The sequence below is a fragment of the Equus quagga genome, chromosome 4, assembly GCF_021613505.1.
Source record: "Equus quagga isolate Etosha38 chromosome 4, UCLA_HA_Equagga_1.0, whole genome shotgun sequence".
NCBI classification, from domain to species: Eukaryota; Metazoa; Chordata; class Mammalia; order Perissodactyla; family Equidae; genus Equus; species Equus quagga.
This window is the reverse complement of record NC_060270.1, coordinates 25713175-25725245: the sequence shown is the minus strand read 5'-3', so window position 1 is coordinate 25725245 and position 12071 is coordinate 25713175. Positions and strand designations below refer to the sequence as shown.

Sequence of the window (12071 nt, the reverse complement as noted above, 5' to 3'; positions counted from 1 at the left end):
AGACAGCTGGAGGCTGAATCTGGCCCACAGACATGTTTTGTCTGACATGATTTCCTGTTTTAAAGAGATGGAATTCATTGCCAACACTAATATTTGGGAGAGTTCACCCAAAAATTCAGATTCTTGATTTCTCTTGATTTCCTGGTCTTCACATTCCCATTTGGAAATCATCAGCTGAAAATGAGTAGTGGCTGTGCCCTTTAGACTGGCATGAGCTCTCTGGCTCTTCATAGTCCCCTTCCACTAGCAATTGTCTTTACATCTCACCTGCTTCACCTACTCATGTTAACTGTTTGACTTTTTGGGCATTAAAGTTTGCCACTGTGGACTGCATCCTGAGCAGCTTGTTTTAATGTATATTATCTCCCAAAAGAAATTTCTAGGCTCACTCACAGATGTTTCCTGGAGCCATCTCAAAAAGGGAGTAAAAAAAAGACATAAACTATATAAACTTAACATTTCAAGAAACTTCATAACTTACCCATGAGAGTTGTGTTTCTCTACAGTGATAAGTAGTGAAATCCTTCAACAAAAGGGGCCTGTGAGCTTGTTAAAAAGCATACTGATGGGGTTCAGGGCAGGTCACCCCAAGATGCGCCACTCTGGTATGCAGATGGTTTCCAGCTGAAGACAATAAAGGCTCAGACTCAGCAAGAACATTCGACCTTTCCCCCCTAACTGCCTAGAAGAAATTTAAAATAAAGGCCTGTCCCCAGGATAGGCCATCACCATAGATAACTTTGGGTTCTGTAGACTGGGAGGATCCTTGCTAAGCCCACTCTTATCAAAGTTCTATTTACTAAACATTTGCATTTCCATTTTGATGTGGGTTGCCTTCCTCCCCTTTGAAGACCCAAACTACTACCCTAAATGTCCTCCTTGTCTGTAGCTGAAGATACTTAAACAGGTAGCCTCAGCCAGTTGGCTGAGTTGCTCAGTTTGCTTGAGTTTCTCCTGTGTATACATGTTATAAAGCTTCGTTTAATTTTCTCCTGTTATTCTGTCTCATGTGAATTTAACTAGCTTTCGGGCCAGAAGGACCCAGAGCCAGTAGAGCAAATGTCTTCCTCCCCCACAATATCAAGGAAAGTAGGAGTTAGACAGATAGCATGCATCCTATTCAGGAGCCAGTTTTGTAGAGAGAGAACCGCTTTTTAAAAGAGAAGGAACCACAATGAGATATCACCGCATACCTATTAAAATAGCTAAAATAAAAAAGAGTGATAATACCAAGTGCTGATGAGGATGGGGGGAAACTGGATCTCTCATATATTGTTGGTGGGAATGTGAAATGATACAGCCACTGTGGAAAACAGTTTGGAGCTTTCTTAAAAAATTAAATATGCACTTACTATATGACCCATCAATCATACTCTTAGGCATTTATCCCAGACAGATGAAAACTTAAGTTTACACAAAACTTGTACACAAATGTTCATAATAGTTCTATTCATAACAGCAAAAAAACTGGAAACAGTCCAAATGTACCTCACCTGGGGAATGGACGAACAAACCCGGGTACATCCATATAGTGGAATACTACTCAGCAATAAAAAGGAACGAAAGTTTGATACCTGCAACAACCTGGATGGAACTCAAGGCATTATATTTAGGTAAAAACATTGATCTCAAAAGGTTACATACTGGGGATGGCACCATGGCTGAGTGCTTAAGTTCACACACTCCGCTTCCGTGGCCCAGGGTTTCGCCAGTTTGGATCCTGGGCACAGACCTAGTGATGAGGATTTTAGGCTGGTTACTTTTAAAACTGCAGATGAGAAGCAGGCTCTGAGGACTGGAATTTGCTTGCTCTTTGAGAGATATTTGCATTTGTGAAGGAAGGGGGGATGACCTTGTAGGGACCTGAAATTGGCCACCCCAGGATATGTCTCTTTGGCGTCGGGACTGTTTGGGGCTGATTGCTTTTGATAAACTGGGACAGGGAGGGAGGCTCTGGTGAATGGAACTTGCCCTTGTTGGGACACATTTACATTTGTAAGGTAAATCTCTATCTGTAAAAGGTGCCTCTCTCTCTGTATCAGGAAGAAGAAGAGAGATGACCTGGTCCCTAGAAACTCTTAATGGGGAAGGCAAGAACTTAAGTTGGTTGCTGTCTGGCAATCTCATGTAACTGATTTAGGGTGGTGTGTTCTGACCTTTTCTTAATCTGATTTGATTCTTGTCTAAAAGTCATGGGATCACCCAATAACCAGACCCCACCTGCACTGATACCATTTTAACTTTTTTCATATTCTTTCATTTGTCTCGTAAAGAGATAACTCACATACCCATGGCTTATAAAATTAGCCCTAACCCTCAACTCAGGGCAGCAGAAGGAGCAGCAGCAGCTCCTCCTGCCCGTGGGCCCTGTCCCCACGCACCAGCTCTGCCTGCCCATGGGTCCTGTCCCCATGCCCGCGGCAGCAGCAGCTCCCCATGCCAGCAGAAGCAGCAGCAGCAGCTCCTCCTGCCCGTGGGCCCTGTCCCCACGCACCAGCTCTGCCTGCCCATGGGTCCTGTCCCCATGCCCGCGGCAGCAGCAGCTCCCCATGCCAGCAGCAGCAGCAGCGGCTCCTCCTGCCCGTGGGCCCTGTCCCCACGCAGCAGCCTGACTGCCCATGGGTTCTGTCCCCATGCTATTCCACACCATTCTCTAAATAAAAGAGCACTACTGCCAGATCTTGAGAGTCCAAGAAATCTTTCTTTCAACTCCTTGGCTCACCGACCCTGCATCATTTCCACTGCTCATCAAGCCATGCTGAAGTAGCATCCCATATAGCAGAACCAGAAGGACCTAAAACTAGAAATATACAACTATGTACTGGGGAGCTTTGGGGAGAAGGAGAAGGAGAGAAGAAGGAGAGAAGGAGAAGGAGAAAATGAGAAGGAGTAGGAGAGAAGGAGCAGGAGAGAAGGAGAAGAAAGAGAAGAGAAGGAGAAGGAGGAGAAAAAGATTGGCAAGGAGATGTTAGCTCAGGAGCCAGTCAAAAAAACAAAAAGGTTACAAACTCTGTAACTCCATTTACATAACATTCTTGAAATGACAAACTATAGAGATGGAAAACAGGTTAGTGGTTACCAGGGGACAGAGATGGAGTAGGGGGGTGGGATGAAGAGGTGGATCTGTGAATACAAAAAGGAAGCATGAGGGAGTTCTTCCGTGGTGATGGAACAGTTCTATATTTTGGTTGTAGTGATGGTTACACGAATCTATACATGGAATAAAATTGCACACACATTCACATACACACATAAATGCAGGTTTAAAAAAAATGTGAAAACCAAGTAAATTCTGTACTCTAGTTAAGGGTAATGTACCATTGTCAATTTCCTGGTTTTGCTGTCTTACTAGAACCTTGTAAGATGTCACCATTGGGGGAAACTGGGTGAAGGGTAAATGAGACTCTTTGTGCTATTTTTGCAACTCTTGTGAGTCTAAATTATTTCAAAATAAAAAATTATAAAACACAGGAAAGCAAAGTAGGCTGAAAGTGTACTGCAAGTAGGCTGGTGTTTGGGAAGATGAGCACAAAGAGCATGGAGAGGCAACCCGCGGGTGAGAAATATTTCCAGGCGTTTAACCTACAAAATGCTTAAACTTGCTCCCTGTCATCACTTCTGCTCTTTATTTTGTTTCTCCATTGCTTCTTAGTTATGGTGCTGAGTAGAGAACTAGATCTATTCCTAATGGCAAACCAATCAATCTTAGCCCATTGGGTGTAATTTCCAGAACCTCAAACCTTTTCAGTTATTAGTTTTCCTATTACTTAATATTGAGTCTGCTTCTTTGCTGTCAGAGGTGTTTTTTATTTTAACATCTGAATTTGATGCCATTGCAGATGCTAGAAGCTGCCAGAAGGCTGTCCTCCAGATAACTGTCTCTTGCTCTAGCTTGTATCACTGTTTTTTTGCAATTAGCATTCAGAATATGCACTGTCACCTATTAAAATTTATATTTTTTGATGGAGAAAACGCATGGAGAGTCGATCCTGGAGCTGTGGCTCATCCTTGCTCTTTTTAGTTACCTGTGTCTAAATTAAGCTGAACCTCTGGCCCTCAGCTATTTCTAAACAGGCATCACGATTTACTAAGGTTAATGCCTGGGGGAACATTAACCTTGCAGACGCTAATCTAATTCAGTGCCATCACAAGTGCATAATGCCAGGGTTTGGAGTTTCGCCAAAAAGCACTATTCAAATGAACATTCCATTGGCAAGGGGTGGGAAGGTGGGTGTGGACAAGGGAAGGAGAACTCTAGAAAGGCTTATACTATAGATATTTTAACGCCTTTCTTTTTCCTCTCCTCTCACAGGTTATGTTCAAGTATTGTTGAGAGACGCTGAATAAATCTTCAGACACTTAGGAAGAAATCCTAACGAAGGTGTTTCATCCCATGGCAAATTTCTGATGCTCCTAATCACTCAGCATTCACTGAGCATCTTTTAGGTTACATGGCAGACTTTGTGCTAGAGTGGGGACACAAAGATGAGTAATTGTAAACCATCGCAGTATGCACCAGCACCTCAGGGCGCCTAATGTCAGTTGACTGAAGGCACAACTTGGCTAAGGTAACTTAGCCAAGGGACTCCAAGGGATGAGACAGAAGTGTGCAATTCCAGCTCTACAGAGATCATTACCAAGTCTTTGCCCAGTAGACCGAGAAGGTTTGGGCCTCAGGTGAAGCGAGCGGGGAAATACCACGTAACACCTTGCCCAACAGTGTCCAGATCGGCAGCTCTTCATAGTTCTCTATACCCACACTCTGCAGACACTAACAGGGTTTGCTAGTTTCAAGGGCGCGGGGCTGCCGCTTCCGGAAAAGGTGGCATTTGGGGTGCTAGAGGCCAACAACTGGAGGTGGAGAGGAGGGGGCTAGGTAAGAGAGGAGAAACGAAAAAAACCAAGAAATTCCGGCCGATAACCTTTCACCTAGGTCCCCGCCCCTTCCTTTCCCCAGGGCCTGCAGCGCTCGCGACCCCCGAGTCCTCCGCCGCTCTCAGGGCGCTAGGCACTGATTAAGGCTGTAGAGGGCCCCCCCCCCCCCCCCCGCAAAGAGATTTCCTCAGTTCCGATCTTTTTCAACCTGCGTTCCTCCCAGGCCCAGCCCGAGGGACCCGCAGCTCGCGGCCAGCTTCCCCGGCCACGCCGAGCTGGTGACACGCAGGCGCCGGAATCGGAGCCACGCTGGGTCTTCCCAGCCGGGTCCGCGCCAGGGAGGGCCGGCGCCGCCGAGCGCTTCCCGTGTGCGGGGCTTCCCACAATGCACCGCGCCGGCAGTGGCGGCGACCGCGGCGGCGCTCTAGCCGCGGCATGTCTGCGTCTCTACTGCCCTGGGAGGAGGAAGAGAAGGAGGAAGAGGAGGAGGAGGAGGAGGGGGAGGAAGAGGAGAAAGGCGCAGGGGTGGGAGCTGTTGCCGAAGCTGCCACAGCAAAAGTTCTCCCCCCTCCCCCCTTCCCCTCCTCTCAAGGCCCCTAGAAAGGCTGGAGCTGCCGCCGCCTGCAGTCGGTGACCGCGCGACTCGGCGCCCGCCCGCGGTAAAGCGCTCGGCCTGGCAGGCCCGGGCCCGGGGGAGGGCGGGGGAGGGGGAGGGGGCGGCGCGCGGGGGGAGCGCGCGGCGGTAACGGCCTGACCCCGGGGGGAGCGAGCCGTGGCGAGGCGGGGGGTGGCCCGGGGGCCGGCCGAGGCCGAGGGAAATGCGGGAGAGGGCTGGGGACGGGAGGAAGCAGGGCGCGGAGGGTGGGTTGGGGGGTTGAGAAAGGATAATGACGGGGGTGGCGGAGGCGAGCGGGCGGCCTCGGAGGCCTGAGGGGGGGGTGTCAGGGGCAGGGAAGGAGGTGGGATGTTTGCACGGGGAGGCCAGAGGGTGCTGGGTGTGGGTGTGAAAGGGCTGGGGAGACTCCAGGGCTCTGTCCACCGTGCCTGGTGCAGTGCTTTATGCACCGCAGGCCTCAGTCACTGTTGCTGCCGGAGTGTGTTCTTTGAGAGGAGGGAAGGGCAGGGGTTGGAGAAAAGGGAATCCTTGCAGGAAACGTAGTGGGAGTGTGTGCAGGGAGAGAGGCCGGAGGGAAAGATGCCGGATAGGTGGAGGAATGCAGGGGGTGGCTGTGGAGGAGTCTTGAGGATTCCGGGGGGTGTTCATTGTGCAGATACATGAGGTATTTCGTTATGGAAAGAACTGAAGCGTTTCTAAGGAAAGGAAAGAAGAGAGGAGTTTCCGTGAATAGAAGGGATAGCGTTTGCAGCGAGAGGGAGTGCTCAGTACTAGAGACTATGAAGAGAATGCATGATAGAATAGACAGATGTAGTAGAATTAATAAATGTTGGCCCAAGGACTAAAGAGTTATTCCAGATGGGCCAGGATGGCCTAGTTCCGAACCTGTTCGGGCTCTTCTGTAGATGACATCTGGTAAGTGGGGGTCCCGGCAGTGGTTGGGCTCACTGAGAATTAGACCTTAGTCTGTGGTTTGGTCTGAGGCATTTTAGACGTGCACCAGTGAATACGAGAACGTCTGTAACAGACTTTAAGAAAAAGACCTGGCCTACAGGGATTCTTTATGCCACGGAGTTTCGATTTTAGCAAATTTGCACTTAGTAGAGGCCGGACTAACACTACACTGGCACATGCTGGGATGGAAATTACTTGACTTGGCGGTTTGCTTCTTCACTGTCCAGTTATCTGGTCCAGGAGAGCTGATGCTGTATTATTCAGCCTGGGTTGCAGTACACAGTTATAATTAGTGGTGTGTGTGTGTGTGGGGGGGGGGGGTTCATTCATGGTGGCCCTTCTTTGGAGGCTCTAGTTGTGGCTCAAATTAATCTAATTGACTGGATTGATTCTGTTAACTCGGGCTGGTGGGAGACCTTTTGCCTTTCTCAGTTCCTGATACACCCTCATTGAGACATGATGGCATTGAAGAAAATGCATCAGCCTACAAGGTGTGGGCCTGCAGAATGGAGGATCTGGAATATCTGTTTTAGTCTTAGGTTGCAAGGAGGTCAGCACTGCTTATCTTGAGGTCTAGGGGAACCTGAAGAGACTGGATGATTCTAGAGCCAGGTTAGAGGGAGCATTAGCATTTCCATATCAGGAAATAAACCAAGGCCTATTGGATTTGCTGAGCTCACATCAGACCTGATTTCCAAGAGGGAACTCTGGGCTAGAACCATGCTTTTAAAATTTACCTGAAAATTATTCACCTTTTGTTATTAAGACAGGCTCTACATATTACATTCATCTGAGGAGAGGGTAGTATGAAAAATCTTTCTATGGAACTAGAGGGTGGAGGGGTTAATGATGGAGAAGATGGAAAGAAATTTGGGAGAGGGATGGGAAATTCAGTCATTCATTCATTTAGCAAATATCTCTAAAGGAGGAGGATAATTTAACATAAGATCGGAGAGGGGCTTTCATTAAAATTTTTCTTATAGAAATGACTCAGGATTATTAAAAACATTTGGAAAACTTTCTGTGTCAGTACATTTAGATTTACTCATTCTTTTTAAGGGCTTCAATATATTACTTGGTGTGACGTGCCCATTTTTCTTGTTATTGTAGTATGTGAGAGCCTCTTTTCCTCCCCCTCACAAGCACTGTATATTATCAGTTCTTTTAATTTTTGTAAGTTAATGGACTTAAATATAGTATGTCATTATTGTTTCCCCCCCCTTTAAGTTATGAAATAACACATGCACATAATTAAAAAATAAAATTGTCCTGAGGGAACTTATAATGAATATCAGTAAGCCCTGTCTCACCTGTCCATTGCAGTCCCACTTTCCAGACGCTACTACTTCTAAGCATTAATTTTAGTAGTTCTTATCATGCTTTTCTCCAGGTCTCCAAGTAATATGTATGTATTATTTCTTAATTGATCAAAATGACGTTATGAAGGAGTCGAAAGACTTCTTACTGTGAATGGAAAGGATTTGTGTCACTGACATTATCCTCTTTCTCCTTTCCAAGCTTTGAAAGTTATTTTAGCTTTTTTATTCGATGTCTTTGTATCTTTAAGTAATATACTTAAACCTTGATTTTAGAGTCCAACAACCTTAGGCTGTATCTCTTGACTTCCCCACTATGTTAGATGAGGCTTTAGATTAGGAACGGCTTTCTTGAAGTGAGAAAGTCTTTAAAATTAGACTGGAAATGCCGAGTGAGATGATAAAAGGGAGTTAGATGGATGGACCTCTAAGAAAGACCAAGTTATAGGAAACAGCATCTTTGCAATATAAGGGTTGCTAGTTAGAGATGAGGAGTTGTTGCTTGGCAGTGATAGTTGTTCATCTTGGAATTAGTTACCAGGTCAACTGTGCAGTATTCTTTGACAGTTTTCTGGAGAGTTTTAGTGTGGGGAATCTGGGCATGGATTAAAATGACCCTTGATTGTCCTTCCAGGCTTCTATATCAATTCTTATGTTTTTAGGAAGGAATGGATTGATGTAGCTATGTGTTTCTTCTTTGTGGAGGAGGGAGGGAGGGATGGGGAAATGTGGTAAAGCGAGGGAGGAGGGTGAGGGACAAGGTATGATGGAGGTGGTGACAATTTTTTAGGAGGCTGAAGAAAAGGTAAAGAATTCTGGGGACGTTTGGATATAGTTGATGAGAAGGAGATTTAAGTTACACTGATGAGACTGAGATTTGTGGCAGTTATAAGAAAATTAGCATATTTAAACCACTAGTATGTGGAGAATATGGTAGAAAAAACTGTGCTGCTCATATATTAAGATAGATTCATAAGATATTGGCACTTTTGGAGTTTGTGTGTCAGGCGCAACATCACCAAGTCAGCATGACAGATATGGGGCGAATAGAAAGATCTTGCTCCCCTTCTTTTCGGAAGTCTTGTTTAAGTAGCCCCATCTCTTGAGAATCTTCCTTACTTTGCATAAGAACAGCATTCACATGTAGATTATGTACTGCTAAATCTTGTATTTGCTTATGGGAATTATTCTCTCTTTGTTTTGCAAATGGTGGCTGGATTGTAACCTGCTCTGGAGCTGAGACTTTCTGTAATCTCTGGGGAAACTCACAACAGCTTCATTCTTAAGTACTTAAATACCTGTTGAATGACTGATGGAAAGTAGTGTTCACTGTTAGTGATAATAGTGGCACTGTGTGAACTTTCTGAGAGCGCTCTGGGGGTATTATAGACAAAATTGTATGTATGTGTATGTTTTTGAGAGGGTGAAGGACAAAAGGGATATCTGATGGAGGAAGGCCTTTAGATTTAAAGGAAGAAGACAGAATGGATTAAAATGGAACTATAACGTTCCTGCAGAAACATCAAAGGGGTGGGACCAAAGCTTCTCTTCTAATCTGAGGCTAGTTTAATCTGAGTAAATCTGGTCTGGAGCTGGGGGCTGCTTTAATTTGGATTTTCTTAATCTCAGGCTGAAATTACTGGTTAGAAGTTTTTGGCTGTTTTAAGAATCTGTCTGATTTGATGTAATTCATTTTTAGGATAATAAAAAAGTGTTAGATGAAGTTTCTTCCCTCATTTATATTCTTTTAGAGGGAGAAAGACAGTTGTGAAGTAATTCAGCAACAGTGTAAGAATTCAGAAAATGGATTTTTTAAAACAAATATCAAAAGTATACCTCCAGATGAGAATTTGTGTATTTGGTACTTATTTTTAGCAGTAGTGTTCAGAACTTTTTTGGAACACGTTCTGAGCCTCTAGCACCTTCTGAACTGTTTACCTATTTATTGAGTACCTATTGTGTGCTGTTGGGAGGGGATGCCTATAAAGGTGAGTAAATCATAGTCCCTTTCCTCTAGGAGTTCATAAATCCCTCCATAATGGCACAGTTACAAATAATACAAGGCGTAATGTTATTCTGAATAGTCTCATTGGTGACAAATCTTTTCAATTTGAAAGATTTGGTTTTTAGAAATGATATCAAGTAGAGTGAATGAAGAATAGTTTTGGTTTAAATTCAGTTAGTCACAGAAATGGAAATGATTTTCTTGGTTGACTTATTAACTGACTTTGGAAAACACTCCCAAAGAGGCAGTCGGAAATGTTTTGGACAGTGGTGATAGCTTTGCTTGTAGTTGGTTAGGCACTAGAGGAGTATTGGTTAAGTGCGTCAGATGATTGGATGGATGGAGTGAATAAATGAGTAAATAGTAGCCTCCTAAGGTAGCTCTTTTAAAGAGGACCACACTGATTTTAATATGTAGATAAATTCTGGGTATGTTTGTTAACTGTTTCATTACCGTGAACAAGATAGTTTATGATTAAGTTCCCAAATGAGTTTTACAGACAGTAAGTACTGAAAGAGTTCAGAGAATGGAGAAATGAATATTGGCTAAGGTTTAGGGAAAGGATTTAAGTGTACCATTCTTCAGCTTAGATATTTGAAAGAATTCCTTAGGGATCTCAGGAGAGGAACTAAATTGCTCCAAATTTCTCTTGCAGCCCTAGAGTGAACCTAGAGTCTGGATCTATTTTTGTCTGAATGCTTTCTGTCTATTTCATTTTAGGTACCCCTACTGGTTCCTTTTTCAAATTCACCTTTGCTGAGTAGGTTTTGAGCCCCCTGGAGCAACTAGGGGATCTATTTCTATATATGTCTAGTGTAACTTTTAGTTTTTCCTTTTTTGAGCCTGTACCCCACAAATTACTTGGTCTCTGTGAGTGAAAAGCATGAGTCAACTTGGCTCTGTTACCCTGGCATTTTCCTGCATGCTTTTCTCAAAGCTGCTTTCTGAATTACAGAATAGAATAGACAGAGAATTGAGGGCATATATCCAGTAGACAGATGCTTGTTGAATAAATGAATGAATGAGAAAGTATCTGAGACAATTTAGGAGATTTAAATTATCTGTATGTTTTCTGTTTGTTTCAGTTTATTTATTCATAACCTGCCTTTTTCTACAAAGGATTTAATGGGGCTGACAAAAATACATACACTACAAGTGAATTGAAATGGTTGAGGAAGTCTAGTTGAAGAGAAGAATTTGTTTAAAGAATATAAGATCTATCATTATGGATGTTAGAGACCTAGAAATAAAGTGGAAGATAAGCAGATGGAGAGGGAAAGGTGTTATCTGGTGGAAAGTATGATTCTGGAAGACGAAAAAGATTGATATGTGACAGGTTATGTTTAGAGGAAAGCAAGAGAAGATTGAAGGTAAAGAAGATTATTTGAAATGGCTGTTTTGGGGAGGAAGATAGTAAGACTATTTGAAGGATGAGAGTTAACAGAAGTTAGGAATGTAGTAGAAATTATGTTGATTTATATCCAAGGTTTCAGAAAATGATGAGATGAATTTTCTTTATTCAACAGATAATGCACATTTGTTATATGCGAAAGCATTGTGAGATATAGTCAAGAATAAATGCTTTGGGATTTCTAATAGAGGAGCTGGACTTGTGCACAAGTAACTACATCATGATCACAAATGTATCATAAGAAAAATACCAAATGTAACTGAAGTTAAAAGGTAGGAAAAAACATTTGACCAGGGGAAAACCTGGGACTGCATTTAGTGGCATGGAACTGGCATTTTAGCTCGTCTTTGAAGGGGTGGATAGGATTCTGACTGGCAGAAATTACTGGAAAGAGAGCATTCCAACCTGAGGCATTAGCAAAAGCAAAGGCTTGGAGGTGAGAAGCCAAGGATATGTGGGGAATAGTGAGTTAGTTTTTAATTTTTTTTACTGTGACCCACAGTAAGAAATGCATGTCACATCTTCAACTAATATATGCATATGTGAATGTTGTATGTGTGTATAAAACAGAAAGTTTCAATTACAGTAACTGTCCTTACCATATTGGATACACTCAGATGTTTTCTGTTCTATTCTGTTTGGCTGAAAAGAAAAAAGATGGCTTCACTTATTAAACTGGTTTCACTATTAACTAAGTAATTGGTCACAACCTGTAGTTTGGAACACAGAAATAGTTCATGAATGGGGCATAATATGATATAAGGTAGGAAGAGTCAGTTGGGGTTGGGTAGAAAATGGATGGCCTTGAAAGCTAAGTAGTTTGTATTTGATATAACGTAATGTTGTGCTTAGTAAGCAAACAGAAGCTAGGTTTTAGTCTTGGCCCTTCGGTTT

The 12071-nt window shown here is 43.6% G+C and overlaps 1 protein-coding gene across 3 annotated transcripts in view; it reads left to right on the top strand.

The window, feature by feature from the left end:
* The first annotated feature begins 5343 nt into the window (after nucleotides 1–5343).
* The window catches only part of ZNF148 (zinc finger protein 148), a 120372-nt gene continuing 113644 nt past the window's right edge, over nucleotides 5344–12071 (top strand). For all 3 annotated transcript variants that reach the window (XM_046658782.1, XM_046658777.1, XM_046658780.1), the window contains exon 1: nucleotides 5344–5534. The gene's annotated coding sequence lies outside the window, so the exon portion shown is untranslated. The remainder of the gene's footprint in view (nucleotides 5535–12071) is intronic.